This window comes from Podarcis erhardii (genome assembly GCF_964252035.2).
Source record: "Podarcis erhardii genome assembly, chromosome: 12".
In the NCBI taxonomy this organism is placed as follows: Eukaryota; Metazoa; Chordata; class Lepidosauria; order Squamata; family Lacertidae; genus Podarcis; species Podarcis erhardii.
The window spans coordinates 37,708,292-37,733,258 of NC_138513.1; positions in this window are offsets into that span (position 1 = coordinate 37,708,292).

Genomic DNA, 24,967 nt, shown 5'->3' on the forward strand with positions numbered 1-24,967 from the left:
GCACCTCAAAGTGCAAGTAGATAAATAGGTACCGCTCCAGCGGGAAGGTAAATGGCGTTTCCGTGCACTGCTCTGGTTTGCCAGAAGCGGCTTAGTCATGCTGGCCACATGACCCGGAAGCTGTACACCAGCCAATAAATGAGCACCGCAACCCTGGAGTTGGCCACGACTGGACCTAATGGTCAGGGGTCCCTTTACCTTTACCTGTTCATTGGCCAGTCTTTTCATTCACCCTTCCTCTGCCACCTATGGGGAATGGGACTCCCGATATACGATACAACAGCGTAGGGATGAGGATAGGCAAAAAAGGAACGGAGTGTGAAGGAGAGCCAATGGCTGGCTGCTGCATCTCCAGATTAATCAGCAGCCTTGAAAGAAGAGAGCGACTCTCCGGCTGTAACCTGGCAACCCTATTTTCCCTTCACCGAGATAATCTCTGTGTGCAGGTATGCACCACCACGTGTGAAAATTGTGCCAGCGACTATTTTGCTGCAAGGATCTACGTTTGGGGAGCTCCGCATGGGGTAGTCGTCCCAGTGCATGCAGCTTATTTATTTGCTGTTTGCTTGCGTACAAAAGGGCTATATTTACGTAAGCGGCATTTTGCTAAAGAGCAGGTATAAAGGTAAAGACACCGACTTATCCAGTTTTCATACATGGCGATACACACGTTTTCCTCTTAGGCTTATCAGGGCAGAAAATGTGGCTTCCTTTCCAGGCAGAACCCCAGCTTTCTTTTAAGAAATACGAATACTGGCTTCCCCTTATCTACTGGTCTCGCTGCAAAGTGCGAGACATTAATTTTCAGTCTTAAAGCACATATCAAAACCTATATTTCAGTGCGGGGACAGTTTTTCATATCCCCCTTGCATTTTAATTGCACCGGTAATTTTTTGCTTTTAGTTTGAATACAGTTTTCAGCATTTTATAGCACCATCCCCATGCATGTCTTCTCAGAAGCAAACCTCATGGAGTTTCTTTATGAAAAGTGTACACAGGACTACAGGCTTAGGGCTCGGCCATACTTTTGCTTGTTCCATGCCTAGAAAGCACATTCTGAATGGTTTTCTGCTTGTCCCTTGCTTCCGAGGCACGGGTCTGACTGGTTTTGCCTCCCTCACCAAAAAAACTTGCTCTTTAGCGCTAAAACGGAACAAACAACAATATCTGGAAAACCCAATTGTTGTTTGTTCCGATTCAGCACTAAACCATGGGTTTTCCCAGGGGAAACTGGCAGGACAAACGGAAGTGTGGTCGAGCCCTTAATTATGCTTTTTGTAGCTTTCGCTTAGCCTGTTTCAATATATAAGCCAACAATTATGAGACAATGGCCTAGTTTAGACGTAACAATAAAATAATGGTTTGGTCACCCTGACTTCAGCCTCATGCAAGCTCCTCCCTTCCTAGCTTATGTGAGCCATAGTTTATCTGATTCACATGTCACAGTAAAATATGACTTGCCCAAACTAGGGGTGTGTTCACATTAACTCTTTGGAGTATAGTGAAGCTGGTTTGTTTTTTTTTCTGGTGAGTTTCAGAGGGCTTCTCTCTAGCTGTTGACATCAACACAACTTAATTTATTTCAGATCTATTTCTGTGCTTCAGTACACACCAAGGGGTGTCGATGGGCGGAGCATGTCTTCACCCCATTCAACTCCCTGAAAGATTCCATCAATGGTGTCTCTGAAAATTTTTACACATCACTTGGGAAGACAGGCGAACTAATGCCAGTTTACTAGAAGAAGCAAAGATCACCAGTGTTGAAGCAATGATTCTTCAACATCAGCTTCATTGGACTGGTCATGTTGTGCGGATGCCTGATGATCGTCTTCCAAAGCAACTACTCTATTCCAAACTTAAAAATGGAAAGAGTAATGCTGGTGGTCAACAAAAGAGGTTTAAAGACTCTCTCAAGGCAAACCTTTAAAAATGTAGTATAAACACCGACAAGTGGGAAACACTGGCCTGCAAGCGCTCCAATTGGAGAACAGCCTTTACCAAAGGTGTCATGGAATTTGAAGACACTCAAATGAAAGGGAGAAACGTGCTAAGAGGAAGGCGCGTTTGGCAAACCCTCACCATGATCAACTCTGCCTGGAAATATATGTCTCCACTGTGGAAGAACGTGTGGATCAAGAATTAGCCTCCACATTCACTTACGGGCTCACTGTTAAGACCGTGTTTATGGAAGACAATCTTACTCGGCTATGAGTGATCACCAAAGACAAACAAGAAGAAGACCCCTTGCCGTGGAGTTCATACCATAGCCGGAGATGAATTAGGAATGACTTAAGGACTCCAAGTGGTATGAAAGTGGCTTGAGAAACACCACATCAGACAAAAGGAAGGATACCTGGGGCTTTTCTAAAGCCAGAAGTCATTGGAACTCAGTTCCGGCACCTCTCAGGTGGGCACCATTATAAGAGGGAGGTGTTCATGGTGTGTTCCAGCACCTCTTTTTCTAGAAAAATACAGTGGTGCCCCGCAAGACGAATGCCTCGCAAGACGAAAAACTCGCTAGACGAAAGAGTTTTCCGTCTTTTGAGGTGCTTCGCAAGACGAAACGTCTTGCGAGTTCTTGCAAGTTTTTTCCCTTTCCCCCCTTTTTCTAAGCCGCTAAGCCACTAATAGCCACTAAGCCGCTAATAGCCGTGCTTCGCAAGACGAAAAAACCGCAAGACCGCAAGACTCGCGGAACGGATTAATTTCGTCTTGCGAGGCACCACTGTAGCATGGAGGATGCATAGCATTATGGATAATGTCTTGTCGATTAAAAACCCAACCCTGGAAACTCAATGAATAGAAATGAGGACGCAGCTCAGGGAGGGAAAGAACCAAATCAGATTAAAGGAGGAAGGAGGGACAGCCTTAAGTCCATTCATAATGGCCATAGTTTGGCATTTATTCACCAACCAAGGAAAGTCAAACACAAACATGTGAAAGAACAAAATAATAGTTTCCACTTATACCCGGGTGAGTTTAACAAGGATATTTCCTTGGGGGGAAAAACCTTTATGTGGAAAGTACCAAGGAGATGTAAGAAGCCAAAGGTCCTGTATAAGTTAACATCTCTCAGTACAGAAGGGGGAGAAACCCTTATTTCTTCCAGCACATCTGTAATCTATAACTTAGCACTCAGATTGGAAAAGTTTTCAGATAGTGTCCAATAGACCAGCATTTGTTTTACTTTACTGGTCATGCATGCTTGCCACTTTGTAGCTTGCTTGAATATTACCCTGTCATCAGCAACTTATGTTTTATTCTACCGTCTTAAGGAAACAAGCATGTAATGTGCTGGTTTGTGCACTAGCAGATCAGGCAATCTAGCTGTTAAATGCAGTTGTTAGCTGTGGCTTGAGAAAAGCGTACTGTTGCCTCATGTATGGAGGAACAACCCCAAGGAATAGCCTTTTCCCACGTCCATCACTTGAGCTATCATGATCTGGCTTCATTCGTCTGGGATAAGATGGTGGCTGATTGCTTATATAGCTTTTTCACACACGGGGAGGGAGCCACGCAGCGTTTGAAATTTGCCAGGCACCGACGTGCCCCAAGGTAAAAGACTTCTGGGAAAGGATTTATAATGAACTGAAAAAAGTGTTGAAAAAGACATTTATTAAAAAACCAGAAGCCTTTTTACTTGGTATAGTGGGGGGCGAAATCCTCAAAAAGGATGTTACTGTATTTTTCGCCCTATAGGACGCACCTGCCCATAGGACGCACCTAGATTTTTTGGTGGGGGATAAAGGAAAACAAATTATTTCCCCCCCAGGCACGGGGCTGGGGGGGCAGAAGCCCGAGCTTCCCCCGACCCCAGCTCCCAGAACGGGACCCAGAGCTATGCCGAAGCTGCGTGCAGCTTCGGCATCGCTCTGGCAGCTTGCGGGGCTGGGGGAGGGGGAAGCCTGAGCTTCCCCCTCCCCCAGCCCCCAGAACGGGACCCAGAAGCTTGCGGGGCTGGGGGAGGGGGAAGCCCTCCGCCAGCCTCCAAACCAGGTCGGGAGACAGCGGGATGGCGCGCTGCGCCTCCCTGCTGTCCCCCAAGTTTGCCGGGCTGGCGACAGGGAGGAGCAGGCTTCTCCCCCCCGCCAGCCTTCTAACCAAGTCGGAGGACAGCGGGAAACGCGCGCCGCGCCTCCCCGCTGTCCCCCGCGCTTGTGGGGCTGGCGGTGGGGCTCTCCTGAAGCCTGGAGAGCGAGAGGGGTCGGTACGCACCGACCCCTCTCGCTCTTCAGGCTTCAGCGAAAGCCTGCATTTGCCCCATAGAACGCACACACTTTCCCCCTTCATTTTTGGAGGGGAAAAAGTGTGTCCTATAGGGCGAAAAATACGGTGCTTTTTTTCTGTGTGCCACAACAGCTGCGAGAATATTGTTAGCGAAGAATTGGAAGAAACAAGATTTACCAACTATCGAAGAATGACAGATGAATATTATGGACTATATGGAACTTGCTGAACTGACCGGGAGACTCCGAGTCCAGAGAGAAGAGATGGTGGAAGAAGACTGGAAGAAGTTTAAGGAATATTTGAGAAAATATGTTAATATTTAAATCTTAGAATAGCTTTGGAAGTGGATATAGGCTGTAGGGTTAGAAGTAGAAGATAGGATATTTTAAAACAGTATTATTTGTAAGTGATAAAATGTGAAGTCATTTTAAGTGTGAGTAAAAAAAAAGATGGTTAGAAATTATGATATATGTAAACTGCTAAAGATGAAGTAAGATGAAAATCAGATAGGTGGGACTTGGGGAAGCCCACTTAACAATGTTTAGAAAAATAAAGATATGACAAGTATTTGTTTGTATTGTTTGTCTTTTCTGTTTGTGTTTCTTATTTGTGTTATAAAATGAATAATTTTTTTTGAAAAAAAAATAATGAAATTTGCCAGGCACCAGGCAGAGGCATAGGAAGGTCAGGTGGCAGCACTGTGGAAAATTTCTTGTAACCCCCCTACACACATTGATATTATTATTATTATTATTATTATTATTATTATTATTATTATTATTTGTCCACAAAAGGCAAAGGCAAGGCAAGGTCTAATCTACTCGGCCTAGTCTCATTTTATTCACATAGGTTGACTTTCCAAGACCTGGGAAGCCCAGCGCAGGGTAGGGCAGTAGGGCAGTTCATAAAAAAACTTTTTTTTTGAAATTCCTGTTCCAAAGATCTTATCTTACTAAACTAGGGATTATATAGCTATATCTGAAATTTCGTGCATATTAGTTAATATCTTGACCCTGCTCCACTGAATTGAAATTTCAGCCTTCATGACATAGGAAAACGGCCAAGTAAACAGCTATTTTCATGGAGGAGGGTCAAGATATTAACTGATATGCATGAAATTTCAGATATAGCTATATAATCCCTAGTGTAGTAAGATAAGACCTTTGCAGCAGGCATTTTTTAAATAAATAAATAAATTATGAACCACCCTAATAGGGCAGTAATTGTTCCTTGATAATTTGCCACCCCCCTCCATGGTAGCACCCAGGGTGACCCGCCCACATACCCCGTTTCCTATGACCCTGGCACCAAGTGAAGATGCCCAGGTCCCAGGAGGTGCATGCCCGGGAATCCTTCATCCTGCCTGTGTTCACACCACATCCTGTAGAATTCTATCCATTATATTTTATCTGCACAACCGGAACGAATTTCCGGAACCAAAAAGCCGTGTTGGAAAATACAACTTTCGAGCTGCCCGGCCACAAAATGGCAACTAGGCCTTCCATTTTGTTGACTGTAACCCTGGTTTGAGGAGCCATTTGGTGTCTAGCTTACAGATCTGAGTTTCTAACACTGGAGCCACATTGATGCATTTGGTTTGGGCTGTTTGTTGCACAACAGCTTAAATCAACAGCAAGCTTCCTTTGGCGTGGTGGGAATTAGCAACCAAATGCTTTCTCCGAGATACCATTTCTTCTTTCCTCGAGTGTGTCCAAGCCAAGGGCCATTTTAGGAGAACAGCAGACAAGGAAACTCTGTTCTCTCGTTCCCAGGGACAACTCCGGAAGGAAAACGGTCCCCAGGGACATAGCCTTCTTGGTATTCGAAAGACACTTCTGTGTGAATCCAAAGTTTGCTTCTCATTGAACAGCCGTGAAGGAAGCAGACGATAGATATCTGCATGGTGTAAACCCAATGAGCCAGAATTGCACAAGCTCAAGCTTAGCTGTGATAACGCCTTGGTGTCGAGAAGCCTTTGATGTCACAACACAGCCTTAAACTCATTGCTTTGTTTAAGTTGCTGTCTGTCTGTCTTTGCTTCCATGCAAGCAGAAGAGTCGCTTCGAAGCTGGAACACATTTGCTGGAGTCGATGATGCTTGCTGCTCAAGTGTCAGGCTGTCAGCTGTCCAAAGTTCAAAATGCTTGGAAACACATCATGTTTCCCAGGGAACTTCTCTGCCTTCAGGGGTTTTTTTCAAGGCACTCAGGGATGTTCCGTGAGAATTACTTTGTATCCAAAGGCAATCAGGGCATAAAAGTTGAATTGGCTCCTCCCACCCCACTAACCGGAAATGATCTTGATGTAGAACTCCAATTATGGATGGCACCAAACAGATTTGCTTTCTTTCCATCTTCCCCTGTTAAATTTAAACTCCGTTATTTCTAGGACAGGATTTCCTTTCCCATCTCCAATCCTCACTCCCAACCCTTTGCCTTCCTTAAGGAGGGAGAAAGCCAAATCTATCAAATTTGCCATTTCCAAAACAACATGTGAATTTTGTGAACAAGCTTGAATTTTGCAGTGTGGTTCTCCGCAAAAAATGCACTCACAAAAATAAAATAAAATATCAATTTATTAGGAGAACCTGTGCATCTGAAAACTAACCATCTCACTAAACCATTTATCTTGCAATAAGCCTATTTGCATGTGAAATACCTTCAAATGAAAATACCATATGATTTCTTACTTAGCATATATTAAAAGGATATTATAGTTATTTCTGCATGGATTGATAAACACAAATGACAAATAATTGTGTGGAGTCATTAAGTGTATTTTTGTCACATCAGGACGATAATATCTGTTTCCAAGTCTGCTTCCCCCATTTCCTTTAGGTATTTTTTGAAAAGCAATTATGTAAATCGTGAAATTTGTTAATTGCTTTGTATTTAGAGGTTTCTCATTATCCGAGGCCCTAAGTTGCCGCTTCCTTTGCTTGTGCATAAATCCAATACTGTTGGCAGGTTGTGGCTCATGTTCTGCGAAAAGTATGGCTTCTGTTGAAAATTCGTTGTTAACCAAAGGAAGTGAAGTGGCAGACTGAACTATACCACCTCAGAAAAGGGCAGGGCAGAGCAGAATATATACGATATTTGAATTCTCCCCCATGTGGGGCATGAACTGCCTTCAAGTATGAAGCTACAACATCAGAAAGAGCTGTTCTAACCCTGTTCGCTCCTGGCAGTTAGATCGTGACTTTTACACCACAAGAAAAGGACAGAAGAGGACACACGTTTGCTTAAATTTTGCAGATTTCCCCCAACATTTTTTAAAATTGATTTTCATACAATTTAACAAATTCAGTTCAGTTTACATACAATATCCCCTTAATGGCTTCTCATCCTTACTTCCACGATGTTTCTGTTCAAATCCTTTATCTACTGCCATAAATGAAATACTTATTTCTATAAAATATATCCCGCATTGTATTCCTTTATCATTCTCATTCCTTTGCTTATTTTTCCATTCCTGCCTGCGATTTCATTTGACTATGATATTTTCTCAGATCAGAAAGGGTCTCCACTCTTCCACAAATGTTTCGTCTTGTTGGTCTCATATTTTCGCCGTCAATTTCGTCACCTCGGTGTAGTCCAATAGTTTTAAAGCCCACTCCTCTTTTAATTTTTGCATGCTATGATTTACATAGGCTGAAGAATTGATCACCGAAGAATTGATGCTTTTGAATTCTGATGCTGGAGGAGACTCTTGAGAGTCCCATGGACTGCAAGAAGATCAAACCTCTCCATTCTGAAGGAAATCAGCCCTGAGTGCTCACTGGAAGGACAGATTGTAAAGCTGAGGCTCCAATACTTTGGCCACCTCATGAGAAGAGAAGACTCCCTGGAAAAGACTCTGATGTTGGGAAAGATGGAGGGCACAAGGAGAAGGGGACGACAGAGGACGAGATGGTTGGAGAGTGTTCTCGAAGCTACAAACATGAGTTTGACCAAACTGTGGGAGGCAGTGGAAGACAGGAGTGCCTGGCGTGCTCTGGTCCATGGGGTCACAAAGAGTCAGACATGACTAAACAACAACAATGATTTACATGCAGAAGTGCAAATTTAGAAATAATTGCTAGAATTTAAATGAAAATACGGCTTGTCTCACAGCAAGGGGGAAGTTTCCTCTCCAAGTGCCGTCAATTGGCAACTTCAAAGCCTCTCCCCTCCCTTCTTACACCTTCTCTTTGTCTTTACATCAGACTTGGGCTGGACAGTCCTTCAAACAAACAACACCTACAGACAGACACAAGGCCACCCAGCTTTTTTTCTTATTTCCTGCTAACCGGAAATATTTTACAGGGCAGCATTCAAAAGCGACATCCACTGGGGTGGAAGGTTCACAGGCTATGAAGGATTTGCTCACAAATTTATTGACAGCTGCACGAATTATGATAGCTAGGAAGTGGAAGGGGCAAGCAGAATATAAAATGGAAGAATGGTACAAAGAGGTTCGGGATATAACTATTAATGATAAATTAGCGTGTGCCATTGAGGTAAGATGGGGGAATATGCAAGAGAAATGATTTCGAGGATAAATTTGTACTGTTAAAACGGAAAGAGGTCAAACCATCGCAAGAGGTGTTGAAATTTTGGGAGGTTGGATAGTTACAATGGAATGGTCTCGGTGGTAGGGTGCACATTGTTATTGTTATTTGCTTATGATTTGTCAAAATAAAATAAAATAAAATAAAATAAAATAAAATAAAATAAAATAAAATAAAACGACATCTACAACCTGATGTATCAGAGTTCCACACCATGCTTGCCAGCTTTGGCAGACACAAAAAAATAAACTTTTTTTGTTTTTAAATATTCATGTTTCAACAAGAATGATTATGAAATAAAATATCTTCGTCAGCAGAGCGTGTGACTGGCCATCGCTGCTCAATCACTGATTGCACAAAAGTGTGACTGACACCCAATTCCATTCCCGTTTTGTTTTTTTAAAGGAAAGCATTTCCCCAGCTGATTCATGAAAACTGACAGTGCTTCCTTCTGTATTGTGCAACGAAGCGCATATGTTTCCCCGCTGCCCATTTTATTTCTTTCTCTGGATCCATATTTAATGCCCCGTTGTAACCATTTAGAATGTCATTATATCGGTTCTCAAACATGCACCCTGTGGCCTATTATCTTTCCACAATAATTTGTCACTGCTTTTTGAAGCCATCCAAGGCTTTGCAAGATCCATAGACCACCAATCGATTAGAGTTTGCAGGTCGCTGATTTCATTTTTTCCCTTTATTTATTTGGTGCTGAAAGGATTGTTTTTCTTCCTTGGCTGTAGCGCAAGATGCGTACCTCTGTGTGTGCCGACACAGCTTATTATTAACGGGACAACATGTGTATTTAAGGAGCTCTGGGAACGGAAATATCAATCTGAAAATGGAGACAGATATGAAAAGGTAAATGGCATTACCTTGTTGCAGCAAACACACGTGCAAAAGAGGCACCAGGTGGAACAACGCCTGGTGTGGGGAATCTTATTCACCCGAGGGCTCCATTTTCCTTTCACATGCCAGCAGGAGTGGAGCTGGAGGCAAACTGGGAGGAGCAACTCATTTGCATTTTACCTTTGTTATTTTCTCCATACTCAGACACAAACCCTCTATCCTCAGACCCTGCAAGTGTCCCTGTTTTCCAGGGACAGTCCTGGATTTACAGAAGGCGTTTCTGATTTGATCTCGCAATGTCCCTCTTTTTCTTACGATGTGCCTATTTTCACTGGAGAAATGTTGGAAGGTAGGTAGTTATGCGACCCCCCCCCCAAAGCCAAAGAGATAAGTAACTCTATGTCAGGCTTCAGGGAATTGACTTCCTTGCCCCACCCCCGTGGCAGTAGATAATAATAATAATAATAATAATTTATTTATACCCCGCCCATCTGGCTGGGCTTACCCAGCCACTCTGGGCGGCTTCCAAAAAAATATCAAAACACTATAATACATCAAACATTAAAAGCTTCCCTAAACAGGGCTGCCTTCAGATAAGATAAGATAAGAAGATCAAATGAAAGGAACACCTTACCAGTTAGAATCTTTAATAATCACAGTGAGAGACAAAAGAACATGTCTCCCTAAAAATGGCGGTGCTTCCATTTAAGGCTCACTCCCCCTTCCGTCCCTGTTAATCTACATTACTCCTATGTACAGTGGTGCCTCGCAAGACGAAATTAATTCGTTCCGCGAGTTTTTTCGTCTTGCGATTTTTTCGTCTTGCGAAGCACGGACTTTGGAAAAGCTTCAAAAATCACCAAAGTCTTCAAAAACCTCAAAAAAGGCTACCACACCGCGTGCTATGAGTTGCTCCTCGAAGTGAATGCACGGTTTTAAGAAAAAGGAAACAAGCTTGCAAGACAAAGGAAACAAACTTGCAAGACGTTTTCGTCTTGCGAAGCAAGCCCATAGGGAAATCCGTCTTGCGAAGCAGCTCAAAAAACGATAAACTCTTTCATTTTGCGAGTTTTTCGTCTTTCGAGGCATTCGTCTTGCGAGGTACCACTGTATTGCAGCATGAGTTAGTACCCTCTGCGCTTTCTTTGGGCAAAACAGGGAGGTGAGTCGCCGGGGATCAGGACTGGCCGCTACCCCAACAAAGATAAAAGGCTGTCGGGCCCCGCCCCAGGTTGTGGGAGCAACACTGCTGTATGCTAGATTCTTCGCCTGTCCTTGCCTGGTTTCCTGCCTTGGCCCTGTCAGACTGACTCATAGCCGAACCTTCAGATTCTGGACCGGTCTTGGACTGCCTTGCCCAGGTTACCCCCGGGCCCAGCATACCATGTAGGATAGCGGGTAGAGTGACAGACTAGGACCTGGGAGGCCCGGGTTCAAATCTCCACTCAGCCATGAAGTCCACTGGGTGAGCTTGGGCCAGTCATTGCCTCTCAGCCTAATCTACCTCACGGGGCTGTTGTGGGGAGACACCCCACTAAGGCACCCGGCTAATTTGGTTGCCGTAAATATTGCTGCAGACATTTCTGAGATCCTGGTCTTTCTGACAAGTGGCTTTTGTTCAGGTTTGTTTATTGTATTACTTTAAATGTTGTGAGGGTCCTGTGCCCTTTTAAAATGTGGGGTTTGGGGGGTTTGGGGTTATTGGGTCGTTTTTATTTTGATTATGCATTTTGTGGTTTTATATTTTGATTTTATTCTGTGAACCGCCCTGAGACTTCCGGGTATAGGGCGGTATATAAATTCAACAAATAAAAATAAAAATAAGACTTGCTCTCCTGAGAGAAAAAGGCAGGAGAGAAATACAATAATTCACGTTAACCAGGTTTTTTCGGTCTGTTAAACCTGTGTCCTTGGGGTGTCTCCGGACGGTCACTATTTTGTGGAAGGGATGCAAGTACGTACCAAAACTTTAAGTCTGTGCAGTTAAATTGGATTCAGGCACACACTAGAATTTTAGGTTTCCAGAGTTAACAGTGGATTCAAGAGCTCTGTTGACAAACACACTTAAAAATAATAGCGAGACTTTCTGTGGTTTCAAAAGTGATGGTTTGAGGAGTTCTAACACTGCGCCAAATATTTTCAGGAGTGGTGGAGTCGTTGACTATATATAAAGGTACAACCGAAGAAGAATAACAACTTGTTGGCATCTGTCTGTCTCAGATGACAATGGAGGAGTGTGTCTTTGCAGGCGAAGTTAAACCATTGGAGAGTTATAGTGCCTGCTGAGTCTGCAGAGACTGATATGGAAGAGACATGTTTTGTTGCAGCTGGGGTAGACGAAGGTGTCCGGTTGTGCTCCTGCAGATGCATCTTGGCATTTTTTCGCTTTGCACTTCTTCCAGCAGTCATTTCTCCTCTGGTCACTGCTGCGGGGAGGTTAAACATGCAGCAAAAACTGCAGCTGAAACTTCCTTTGCTGCCATCATTGGGTAATGAGTTGTTGGAAGACGAATAGCTATCCAGAAGCAAAATGACATTCCCCCCCAGATAACAACAGTTTCTAGGAAGTTCTTTCAAAACAGATGTACCAATATATATTTATCTGGTGAAGAGATTGCCCTGGCTGTTTCATTGCTTGCTTTGTTCTTTTCCAGTTTAGAAAGAACAATGAGAGTTCTCCATCTGTAATCCATGCCGAATTAGAGACTGGAGATTTCCTGCTAAGTATTCTTCCCATTCCCATCACAAGGTTGCGCAACCAGTTCTAGTGGCTATCACTTTAGCTTATGTGGCTGATAGCGCCGCTTCTACAAAGTCTTAAGGCAGAGACAAGAGATGTTTCCAGACTCTTGTTGCTTTCGGATGGGATTTGATAATAAATAGAAGCTGCTCGGTGAAAGCGGATTAGGAGCTGTCTTGCGATGAGCCTGCTCCCCTCAAATATCAGATTTTGGAGGGATAGAGCGAGGTGGGGGGAAATGAACTGGAAAATGCAGGATAACGCTTACTTGGCCTATGAGGCCTAGGACCCATGCACCTATGGGACGGCCTCTCCTGGTATGCCCCGCGGAGGACCTTAAGGTCCACAAATGACAACATTTTGGAGGTCCCAAGTCTCAAGGTGGTTAGATTGGTCTCAACTAGGGCCAGGGCCTTTTCAGTACTGGCCCCAACTTGGTGGAACACTCTGTCACAAGAGACTAGGGCCCTGCGGGACTTGACATCTTTCCACAGGGCCTGCAAGACAGAGCTATTCCGCCCGGCCTTTGGTTTGGACTCAGTCTGACCCTTATGTTTCCCTCCCCTTATGGTTTTGATCTATGGGCTACTTTTAAAATGAGGCTGCATTTTAAATTGCATTTTAACCTATATTTTAAATTGCTCCCCCCCATTATGTTTTTGCTGTAATTTTACTGGTGTTAGCCGCCCTGAGCCCAGCTCTGGCTGGGGAGGGCGGGGTATAAATAAAATTTATTATTATTATTGTAATGGTTCTAGGGGGTTGCTCGTGCGTAAGTTGGCACCACACCTGGCTGGGTTACCTGGGTGAACCCTTTCTGTCCGGACAGCCACCCATCCATGGCTGTCTCAGTCGCTGGCAGAATCCGTCAGTGGGCGTTTCTTGAACTTCTTCCAGCAAAGAAGTTCTTTGACGCCCAGTCTCCTCCTACTCTCCCTGCGCGGAAGTCTTCTGCGCAGGGAGGGTGTGGGCAGTGGAGGACCCGTGCTCTCCCCGCTGGTCTCCTGCGAAGAGTCCTGGAGCCTTCTCTCCGATTCCCCCATCTGCCCCCCTCCTCCACTGGTGCTACGCTGATTTCCTTCCCCAGCGGATGGGCTGCCTCTCTCCCTACTGGGACGCTCTCCGGAATCCCTCTGGAGCCTTCCCTCCGCCTCTGGCTCCGATGGCAGTTCCCTGACAATTATTATTATTATTATTATTATTATTATTATTATTATTATTGGTACAATGTAAGCTAATTTCTCTGCTAGCAAATCAGAACAGTAGCTGCCAGTGAAGATGAGAGAGGCAGCTTTACTTTCCTGGCTTTCCAGTGCAGAGGCAACTGGCAGTGACCGAGAGGGAGAGGAGAGGGTTGAGGCAGCAGGGGGGGTTGGCACGGCGAGGCTGCAATTTGATGTCTTCGGCCTGCACCCATGCAGTGCCAACCGCCTTGCCCCATCCTCGGTTACCAGCAGTGACCTCCACAATGAGAAGTGCCGCCTTATCTTAGCTCCCTGAAAACAAATCAGGAAGGATGCTCAAGAGACGCATTTTCTGGAAGTGACCAGTGTGTGCGAGCATCTGAGGCACTGGATCTCTTCTATTGCAGCACTATAAAAAAGGTAAAGGTAAAGGGGCCCTGGACAGTTAATTCCAGTCAAAGGCAAATATGGGGTTGCAGTGCTAATCTCGCTTTCAGGCTGAGGAGCTGGCGTTTGTCCACAGACAGCTTTCCAGGTTATGTGGCCAGCATGACAAAACTGCTTCTGGCACAACAGAACACCATGACGGAAACCAGAGCGCACGGAAATACTGTTTACCTTCCCGCCAGAGTGGTACCTATTTATCTACCTGCACTGGCGTGCTTTCGAACTGCTAGTTTGGCAGGAGCTGGGACAGAGCAATGGGAGCTCACCCTGTTGTAGGTATTTGAACCGCTGACCTTCTGATTGGCAAGCCCAAGAGGCTCGGTGGTTTAGACCACAGCGCCACCAGCAATTGGCACCTGGCCATCGGGGCTTGGGCACAGAAAATCGAAGGCTGCCGTGTGATCTCTAGGAGTTGTTTCTTCTTGTTTTCTAATGCATTTCTTAGCAATGAAAACAATCGGTGTGGCGCAAACAAATTTTTGTTCCAAAATAAAGAGAGAAAAGTTTGAGAACCCCTATTCCGACACCCAAATCGCTATGACACATTGGCCGTTCATTGCGCAGAACCAATGAGCAGCAGGCCGAAGGTCTAGAATGATGCATCTGCCTGAACCGTTATCCTCTGAGGTTGCAAACAAGGGAGGGACAGGTGATGGCCACTCAAACAACCAAAATGATACCCAGTCTCTCATACAGACCAGAGAACACTAAGCAAGATACAGTCAGCTGAACATCAACGCTTTAACTGACAAATGTTCGCTCTGCCTTCACTCAAAGAGACAACTCTTGTCTCTCTGTGTTTACATGGCTACACAGTTAAAAGCGCATGACTGTAACACTACAAACTGGAATTCTGACTGCAGTGATAGCCCAAATGGTGTCATGCCTGTTCATATTCTCTCTCTCTCTCTCTCTCTCTCTCTCTCTCTCTCTCTCTCTCTCTCTCTCACACACACACACACACACACACACACAAATATGGGATGTTTCACAGCAGACAGGAAAAAGAACCCCCGAGCCTCATATCCTCAAAAATTTTTATTTATTTTTTGGCGATGTTTGCTATTGCAATATCCTGCTGGCTGGTGAAAAACGGATCCGTGGAAACGGATGTTATTAACTCCTGTCATCACAAGTATTTATAAGACTTAGCACCCCAGTCATGATTAGCAAAGTGAATAATGTGCTGTCTTTGGGAGCGTGTTCACACCTAAGGCACATGGATGCCTCAGTTGTAAAGAGCAGAATCAATTCTAAGGGCTCTCCCAGATGACCTGTTTATTCAGAATTCACCCTGGTTTCCTGGAATGAAGCTTATGTGGTGGTTCCACTATGCCTGGTCTCGTATTTATTTTAAAAATTTATACCCTGCTTTTTAGGGACCCGGGTGGCGCTGTGGGTAAAACCTCAGTGCCTAGGACTCGCTGGTCGCAAGGTCGGTGGTTCGAATCCCCGCGGTGGGGTGAGCTCCCGTCGTTCGGTCCCAGCTCCTGCCCACCTAGCAGTTCGAAAGCACCCCTAAGTGCAAGTAGATAAATAGGTACCGCTTTATAGTGGGAAGGTAAACAGCGTTTCCGTGTGCTGCGCTGGTGCTGGCTTGCCAGCTGCAGCTTCATCACGCTGGCCACGTGACCCAGAAGTGTCTTCGGACGGCGCCGGCTCCCGGCCTCTTGAGCGAGATGAGCACACAACCCTAGAGTCGGACACGACTGGCCCGTATGGGCAGGGGTACCTTTACCTTTACCTTTACCCTGCTTTTTGCCACCTGGGACTCAAAACAGCTTACGACTATCTGTCATCTATCTATGTATCAAATTTCTGAGGTTCATTTTATGTTGTCAATTTTATATTGAAATACAATACATAAAATACAATACCGTATTGGCCTGAATATAAGACGCACCCGCAAATATACTACACCTTTAAAATTCAAGGCTTATTTGTGGGTGCAGCCCACCTCCTGGCACTACTGCCCTGAACACCTGGCACTACCACCTGCCCCCCCCCCCCCGTTCAGGGCGGTAGTGCCTGAATGCTTGGTTCCAAATATAAGCTGCCCTTTAACTTTTCACAGTCAGATTTTTTTTGGGAGGGGGGGAGTGTGGCTTATATACGGGCCAATACGGTATATAAAATGCAGCTAGACCGGGGCAGGGGGGCAGGTTTCAGCTGGAACTCTCCAGAACTGAGTTTTGGCACCTCTCAGGTGGGCGACATGGCCATTCTAAGAGAACAAGGGTGAGTTCCGGTACTTCTTTTCCTAGAAAAATATCACGGAGCTATACTGGAACACCACCACCCCATAACAAACACAGCAGCTGAACCTTTCGGATCTGTGCACAAAAGATAATAAATACCCTCTGGACTTCCAGAGTACTTTGTTTCTTAGAATGACCAATTATGCGACACACTCTCAACCGCCCAAGCGGGGGCCGGGTTTGATTGCATCAGTATTTACAACCTCAATATACTGGTTCCCTGCGGCCAGGCGAAATGATTGACAGGGTTCCTAGACTTTTAGTCACTAGGTAGAAGCAGGGGGTCCCACCAGGTTTTTCCACACCTGGTGTACTTTAGTCTTCTACGCAATTAAAGTTGAACTAGCCCCGTCCTCTTCTTTATCTGACCACCCTACGGTGACCACGTGTTTTCTGCAATTTTAAGGCACCTTGCTCTGGGATTGCCTTGGCAATGGAGACTAGGTACATCTAACTGGTGAAAGAGAGAATGGAAAATTACAGCATATTAAGATAAATTATTAGGATAAAAATAAAGATGAAGGATTTGCTGAAATATCTATTTGAACTAGAAAACAAAGAAGGGGAGGTGTGAGGAGGTCAAGGAAATAAGTGATAGAAAGAAAATTATGTAAAGGTTTAACTTGGTTTTTTTCTGTTTTGATTGTATGTATTTTCTAATTATTATTTTTTCCCTTTTTATCTGTTTTTGTTTTGTTTTTGTTTTTTTGTTTTTTGCATTTTTTCTTGGAAATGTCTTGGGGTTTTTTGTATTGTGTTTTCTGTTTTTTTTTTGTAATGTTTTAAAACCTGAATAAATATTATTCTAAAAAAAAGAGAGAGAGAGACTAGGTACATCTAGCTCTTTCTCATTTTGCTTTCTTGGGACAACCCTGGCTTACAAATAAATGTCTCAATCAAGCCCTCCCCCCCCCAAACCCCCAGGGGGAAACCAAGAATTTCCAAATAAGGTGACACTGTAATTTCAGAATAAAGTGAATGAGAAAATTATTCAGAGGGATAGGTAATCTGTGAATTTTAAAGTGTTGTACATCTTACATCCTGTTCATGGTGCAGTGTCTGGAAGGCTACAGGTTCCTAAAAGTTATTTTAAGGCTACAGGTATTTGAAGTGCCACCTTTACGATGCTTTTATCACTCCATCTTTTACTGGAGAAAAGCTTTACCTGCTTTCCGACTGCCCATCAGGGAAAGAGATAATCCTGCTACAAATGTGTTATGTACTGAGTGAATAGGCTCCAAAATGCAGCAGTCTGATTGGTCCTAGAACAATAGGATTCAGAATGCAGCAGTCTGATTGGTCCTAGAACAATAGGATTCAGAATGCAGCAGTCTGATTGGTCCTAGAACAATGCAGCAGTATGATTGGTCTGCAGGAGCCACCCAATCCGGCTCCAGATGGAAATGAATCCACAACCTGATTGGCCTACAGGAGAATTCTGGAATTAGCCAATCACATGCAGCCCATTGTGTAAATAATGTATATAAAGCAGATACTTTGAGGGGACATTCATTCCTCCTCACCACTATGAGCTGAATAAAGAGCATGAAATCCACTCTCGACTCAGAGTATATTTCAAAATGTTACCTGATGAAATTTGGAAACTGATGTGATTTTGTGTGGGTTTTTTTAAAAGTGTCTATGGCTTTGTAACTGCAGGATTCACAGAGCCCCCAAGAGTGCTGTGCATTTGTTTTTACCAAATGGTGTTCCTTTGTGTAATTCCACAATAATTATGCAACGATCTCTGGAAAGCTGGAGGGGTGGGATCCTGCCTGAGAGCTGCCCTTGGAAACAAAGACCAAAGAATATTGTCAAAGAACAAGGTTTTTATCCTGCTTTGAATCTCTTGAGCCTCTTCTGCTCAACTCCCTCCCTTTCTTTATTAATGCAAAGCTGGGGCAGCAATTGGCAAAAAAAAGGAAAAAACCCGCCAACAACCACACATGAAAGGAATGTGTCGGTACAGTGTGTTGTGTAATGGAAATAACCGAGCGGGCGAGGATGTGTTGTTTCTTGCAACCATGAGTTGCAAGATTTGACATGCCTGAAACGATGCTTCTGTGGTTGCTGGAAGATGAAGTCAGACTTGGAGAATTTGCAAAAGCATGGTTCCCCCCCCCCCATCCCCTTTGAGCACAAAGCTCCCACTATCACTTAGTTACATTCTTGTCTTAAAATGACCTGGATCGCTCCCTGTCCTTAGTATAGGGCCGCAGCTCAGCGGAAATGCGCAGGCCGTGCATGCACAGGAACATCTAAGGAATGAGGGAAGCTTGCTTACGCTGAGTCAGAGGACTGGTTCATCTAGCTCAGTAGTGTAGGCATTGCCTGCTAGCTGTTCAGGCAGTAGGCTCTACCTGGAAACACCTGGGATTGGTGGCATAGTGTGGGTTGCCAGTGCCCGGGGCCATGCGGGTGGGAGGGTGTTAGGGAAATGGATGGAATACGCATGTACATTTAACTGTCTAAGGCAGGGATAGGCACCCTGAGGCCCATGAGCCACCCCCAAACAGAGCTGCCCACTCTGTCAGTCCCCATGCGCTGCACTAAACCGGTGCAGCGCAACTCAGGGACTCGCTTCCACAGCACTGGAAATCGCGTCAGCACACACGCAGACACTGAAAATCGCTAACACTTGCCCGCGATCTGGCCCACAGAGGGGGCTCTGTGGCAGTGAACCGGCCCAGGCAAGGTAAACCTTGCTGACCCCGGGTCTAAGGCATCCACGTCACCCAGGAGATCGCAGACGCACCGATAAGAAAAATGGTGGCGTTCCGTTGTCTGGTGAGGTCACTTCCTGGTTACGGGATGTGGGTGGCACTGCGGTCTAAACCACTGAGCCTCTTGGACTTGCCAATTGGAAGGTCGGCGGTTTGAATCCCTGCGACAGGGTGAGCTCCCGTTGCTCTGTCCCAGCTCCTGCCAACCTAGCAGTTCGAAAGCACACCAGCGCAAGTAGATAAATAGGTACCGCTGTGCACTCTGGTTTCCATCCCGTTGCACTAGAAGCAGTTTAGTCATGCTGGCCGCATGACCAGGAAAGCTGCCTGTGGACAAACACCGGCTCCCTCAGCCTGAAAGTAAGATGAATGCCACAACCCCACAGTCACCTTTGACTGGACTTAACCATCCAGGGGTCCTTTACCTTTTTACCTTTATTTCCTGGTTTGCATGGAGAAGTCATTTTCAACAGAGCCCAGGCATGGAAGCACGAAGCTGTATAGAGGCAGCACCCGGTTGTTGAAATTTTGCACCCTTAACCATTTTTGCACCTGGGGCAACCACCCCTGTGCCCCCATGCCACGCCACTGCCTGGGATTGAACCTGGGACCTGTTTGATGCAACGGATGTGAGCTCTGGTCCTTTCCAGATTCATTCCCCATCAGCTGCAGGTTGTTGTTGTCATCCGTCTGTCTTGGGTAACAATGGAGTGCGCTTCCGGGGGTGAAGTAAAATCGCTGCGTAAACAGCACTGAAGTGACCTCCCCGAGGCGCAAGCCTGGGCTATGTGTCTGAAGGTCTTGGGCTGCCCAGTTGACAGAACCCCCTTCTCAGCCTCAATGATGTGGTCCAAAGGAAAGCAGAGCAAGACGTTTGGCACCAGCTTGGCTGCAAGAGTTCCTGGAAGGAGGTGTATAAGGTACCACCCAACTGTCTTAGGGACTCTACTAGGGTTACCAGGCGTCCCCGGTTCCCGGGGACAGTCCCCAGATTTGCAAATCTGTCCCTGGACAAATTCCGACCCCGGAATGTCCCCAGATTTGCAAATCTGTCCCCAGGAAGCGTGGCAACGGCAGCCTCAGCAGCCAGGAGCACAGTTGGCTCTGGCTGGCTTCAGGAACTGCTCTCTGCTCGCTGCCGTGGCGCACCCCCCTTTTTCCTCGCTGGAAGTCCCCATATGAAGTGTCTTGTGCACAGTTCCTGAAGCCAGCCAGAGCCAACTGCGCTACTAGGTTGGCTCTGGGCTGCTGACTGCCACTGCTGAAGGGGAACAGGGGATGTCCAGCAATACAGATCTCCTGTCCCCTTCCCCCTTTGTTTTGACTGATTGGGGGAGGCTTGGGAGTCGTGGGCGGGCGGCCGTTGCCCAGTCTTTAAAAAACTATGCGCATTTATGTTTCACAGGGTGCGAAAGAAGGGCTTTGCACCTTGCCTGGCAGAGAAATCGTGTGCCTTGCTCCCCCCCCCCTCGGACAACAGCTGCCCACCCGCGACTCCCGAGCCTCCCCCAATCTGTCAAAACAAAGGGGGCAGGAGATCGGGGAAGGCTCGGGAGTCACGGCGTGCGGCACACCGTTACCCAGTTTTTAAAAAACTGTGCATTTATGTTTCACAGGGTGCGAAAGAAGGACTTTGCACCTTTATACAATATGCATGTGTGTTTGGACCCAGGGTCTTTTGCCTCACCATCCCCACTGCTGACTCCTCGTTGCTACTCAGCTTCAAAAAAAAAAGTGTCTCCGGATTCATTGAAAAAAATCTGGTAAGCATACTCTACTCTGGATATGTGTAGGTTTTGCTCCTTAGCCTTTTCTTTTCCAGAATATGTCTCGCAAAGCAGCAGAGGTTTAGGAACAGAGTTTTCCTTCTCCCAGATGGGCTGTCTGCCCAGGTTGAACTAGGAAATACAGGAAATCAAACGCTGGAGCAGCTGCCACTCAGGGGGGAAGGAACAATCTTCTGAGTCGGCACATGTGAGACCATTGTAGGTTTGCAGATCAACAACGTTAATAAAAAGGAGAGTGGTTGTGTCAATTAATTATAATTTAATTCAGTTAATTGGATCTGTGGCATACTTGCCCTGAAGGAATCTGAAATATACTCGGAGTCGAGTGTGAATTTCATGCTCTTTATTCAGCTCGTAGTAGCAATGAATGAAACTTTCCCCAAAACGTCTAGCTATATATACATTATTTACACAATGGGCCCCGCGTGATTGGCTAATTCCGGGCTGCTCCTGTAGGCCAATCAGGTTGTGGATTCACTTCATCCAGGAGCCTGATTAGCTGCTCCTGCAGGCCAATCAGGTCACTGATTCACTTCCACCTGGAGCTGGATTGGGTGGCTCCTGCGGACCAATCAGACTGCTGCATTCTGGAACCTATTGTTTTAGGATTCAGCTCAGTACATAACAGAATCATTGCACAAGAAGCAGAGCAAGACAATAATTTGAGTAAGACATATGCCGGCTTAATGTTATGTCGACTGTACCCTTCATAGTGCAACAGAGGAAATGTCCTTCATTGCTCCTGGTAATGGGCGAAAGCACAGAGCGAGCAATTCCGGATATTGGCATCTTTAAGATCTCATTGGTGAGAATTTCCCTTCTTTCTCGTTTTCCATCTCGCCCAGTTAGCTCTGGGTAATTGTAATTCATCTTGTTGCACAAAAGTGACAGGGAGCCTGGATAAGACTTGCCTCTTTCAAGCAGCCTTCTAAGGGGAGATTTTAACCCCACTCAGTACTTCCTCTGGATTTGAAATGTTTTTTTAATATATATCTAGTTGTTCTTATATGCCATGGTTTCGAAACGGTTTTATAATTGCATGGGAGAATAGGAGTTCACGAAATTATGGAGAAAACTCATGGCTATTCAAGGAAAATTCAGGGCAGATAAAAGAAAGTGTTTCTTCATGCAGTGCATAGTTATACTATGGAACTCCCTCCAACAGAAGGCACTGATCACTGAGGACCAGTAACTTGGATGTTTTTAAAAGATTAGATAAATTTATGGAGGAGAAGGCTTTCAGTGTTTACTAGCCATGATGGCTGTGGTCTGCCCCCATGGTCATAAGAAGGAATTCTTCTGAATTTCAGTTGCTGCTGCTGCTGCTGCTGATGATGATGATGATGATGTCCATCCGACTGGGTTATCCCAGCCACTCTGGGAGGCTTCCAATAAATTAAAACACAGTAAGACATCTAACATCAAAACCTTCTCTATACAGGGCTGCCTTCAAACCAGTACAAAGCAGCCAAAATTAATCACCTTTCCAGGCCTTTTGATGACAATAGGGGGAGATTTGAGCATGCGTTTCACTCTCCCGCTGAAATCTGCTTAATCTGGACTTGGCTGAGCCCTTTGGTGTGTTTCTTCTATTTCCCGTTTTCTTTTTCCCCCGCAAAGGCGAGCTCTATTGTCCTTTATATAAGCCCATGTTCATTTCAAAGATCCCTGTGCGATTTTAATCCTAGATTGCGGAACCCTTTGATGACCAAAGCTAATAATTACGCGTAAGCTGGTCATCAGGGTTTTTTAATTTTACGGTAATGAATGACGAATAAAGTCAGCACAATCTATGCAGAGACACATCTAACCAGGGATGCTAACTAACTTGAATAAAATATTGAGGGGGAGGGAAGTAAGCCTCACTCTGCAGAAACAATCACATGAAGGGGTGCACACACATTATTTGAATGACAACTAGAAATGGAAAGGCTTGAGAAAAAATTGGGGGAAATGGAAAATACCCCAGTTCCCCTCTCCCCTTTTCCTGTTTTTCCCACCGACTTTGGGGGAAAACGGGGGGGGGGGACTGTTTCCCCCAATTTTTCTTGTTTTTTCCCCCAGGCCTTCTCATCTCTAAGACAACGCTCATCAAATATTTTATTGGGTGGGAGGCAAAGGGACCTTGGCCCCTAGGAGTTGGCTCCTATGCATGTAACTCTGACTGACAGTGGATTTCCTGGGTTTCAAGACGGGGTCTCTGAACTGTACCTGGAGGCACCTGGGATTGATACTGGGACCTTGATGCTATGGTCCTTCCGGGACACGGGTGGCACTGTGGTCTAAACCACTAAGCCTCTTGAGCTTGCCGATCAGAAGACTGGAGGTTCGAATCCTTGCAACAGAATGAGCTCCCGTTGCTCTGTCCCAGCTCCTGCCAACCTAGCTGTTCGAAAGCACAACAGTGCAAGTAGATAAGTAGGTACCTCTGCGGCGGGAAGGTAAATGGCGTTTCCGTGCGCTCTGGTTTCCGTCATGGTGTTCTGTTGCACCGGAATTGGTTTAGTCATGCTGGCCCCTTGAAAGCTGTCTGTGGACAAACGCCGGCTCCCTAGGCCTGAAGCAAGATGAGCATAGCAACCCCATAGTCGCCTGGACTTTACCTTTTACCTTTATGGTCCTTCCTCAGTGTTTTCCTCAACTTTCTCCCGTTAGGTGTGGTAGAAGGAGAAAAAGAAACAATATTTAAAAAACCATGACACCCCCCCATCTCGAAATGAAATACAGTGGTACCTCAGGTTACATACGCTTCAGGTTACATATGCTTCAGGTTACAGACTCCGCTAACCCAGAAATAGTGCTTCAGGTTAAGAACTTTGCTTCAGGATGAGAACAGAAATCGTGCTCTGGCGGCGCGGCGGCACCGGGAGGCCCCATTAGCTAAAGTGGTGCTTCAGGTTAAGAACAGTTTCAGGTTAAGTACGGAGCTCCGGAAGGAATTAAGTACTTAACCCGAGGTACCACTGTAAAGCTAACTGTAATACAACCACAAGAGAAGAATCATATCAAGAAAGCAAATATCAGATAGGTCCATATGAGTGGATTTTTCATGCGTACTTTGCCACTTCCCCATTGTGAGCCAAGAATTGCTACAATTATCCATTGGTGTGACCTTTGTATACTATTGAGTTTTCCTTGTTTCATAGCCTGGGAGAGTCTGACACATGAGTAGAGTTTCCTTAATGCATTGAAACACTTATTTTCCCAGTAGAAAACATTTCTCTATGATAAAGTCTAGGTTTCCATCTTGAATTGTTTCTATTAATATGCCCTATCCTTTTATCCTTTCCACTCCCCTTTCCTCCCCTTCTGCTACTTAACCCTGGGCAAAATCACCCTTATCGTTCTCAGGAATCCAAATGTTGAAGGTAGAAAAGACACACATGCAGTATTGCCCAATTGACCTGAACATCTGTTTTGGATCTGCTTTCTTCAGAAACAAAATAAAAAATCAGAACAGTATACACCGTTTGCTTAAACCATGCCCAAGATTCAGGTTGGGTGGGTGGATGGGAAACCTTCAAACATGCAGATAGGAGGTTTTAATATAATTAAATATCCTGGGGCTTGACGGGAGGAAGTGACAGATGTGTGGCTTGACTCCTGAGATCTGCTGAGGCAGCATGTTCAGAGGCCCCGATGAAAATCATCTGTCAAATTCATCAGCCACTCAAGACACTTTATCATGAGGTACAGCAGAAAATAACTCTTTAAACAGGATCGATTTTAATGCACTGGTAAGCGCTTGTTTAGCACGACTCCCCCCCCCCTTTTTTTTGAAAAAAGAAAAAATTAAAAATCCAATGCTCTTCCGTGCTGAGATGCCCCTTATTCCACAGGCACCGTTAAGGAGGTTATGCAATGTGATGCCATAACAGCTTTGCCATCGGTAATGAAAAATCGATAGCGTAAGGATCATATTTGTTTCCAGTCGCTGCTCCGAAAGCCCTGCCTCAAAGTCTCAAGCCAAAACGCTCCTCTGAGCCGTATGATAAATCTTGCTGCGGATAATGCCCTCCCTATGGACATGAACTAAAGCCCATTGAAAGGCATCCACAGACTTTAGTAGCTTATATCATGGCTTAAACGCATTATCTTTCATTGACATAAGACAGGCTATTACAGATGAGAGGTAAACTCTACTGGGAAGAACGGATCCTACAAAATCCTGGTTTAAATGACAAGCAAGCTGCGTTAGAGAAG